This window comes from Anoplopoma fimbria, unplaced genomic scaffold (assembly GCF_027596085.1).
Source record: "Anoplopoma fimbria isolate UVic2021 breed Golden Eagle Sablefish unplaced genomic scaffold, Afim_UVic_2022 Un_contig_5526_pilon_pilon, whole genome shotgun sequence".
NCBI lineage: Eukaryota > Metazoa > Chordata > Actinopteri > Perciformes > Anoplopomatidae > Anoplopoma > Anoplopoma fimbria.
The window spans coordinates 1-848 of NW_026549020.1; the positions used below are offsets into that span (position 1 = coordinate 1).

Sequence of the window (848 nt, forward strand, 5' to 3'; positions counted from 1 at the left end):
CCATCCAACCTCAGGAAACACATTGAGGTAAATTAAGATTAATCCCATGAGCCGCAACGTTAATGTTTAGTTATCATAATTAGCATAAACCTGTTCAGATATCTAGCACCTGTGTTTCCCACAGGATTGAGTATATCTGTGGCGGGGAGACAGGTGTCTGATCTTCTAATTTAACTACACATGGTGTATGTTAGGCTGCTGTCTCTGTTTGTACCTCCTTGTCCTTAGTCATGGTGGCCACAGCACTTAAAATAATAAACTTCATATTTCTCAAAATTCTAACCCTTTGCTTTTTTTATTAACAGCATTTACTTGTACTTTTACTTTCAATACTTAAGTACCATTAATATCAGAAAATTACTTTTGATACTTAAGTACAGTAAATATTAGATACTTTAAGACTTTACTCAAGTAGTATTCTAATGGGTGACTTTCACTTTTACTGGAGTCATTTTCCAGTAAGGTATCTTTACTTTTACTCAAGTATGGCTTTTGGGTACTTTATACACCACTGCAAAAGAGCAGAGCCCGGTGCTACAGTGTCTTTATAAGGCCCTTTGGTAGGCTCAGTCTTCGCTTACGGCCATACCACCCTGAACACGCCCGATCTCGTCTGATCTCGGAAGCTAAGCAGGGTCGGGCCTGGTCAGTACTTGGATGGGAGACCGCCTGGGAATACCAGGTGCTGTAAGCTTTTTTCACTTTGTCGCCTACTATTTTAATTACATCATTTTCCCACTTCTCAAAAGTTTACTTTTGTATCTTTTTCATTTTCTACTGCAATCAAAAATATTTTGCCATGGATATGATATAGTTTTAGTAGCTTTAATCAACTTAACTACCTGAAA

General features: G+C 37.9%; 1 non-coding gene across 1 annotated transcript; it reads left to right on the forward strand.

The window, feature by feature from the left end:
• The first annotated feature begins 575 nt into the window (after positions 1 to 575).
• Positions 576 to 694, forward strand: LOC129114666 (5S ribosomal RNA). The gene has a single exon (XR_008532625.1). It is a non-coding gene; the product is annotated as a 5S ribosomal RNA (ribosomal RNA).
• The last annotated feature ends 154 nt before the right edge of the window (positions 695 to 848 follow it).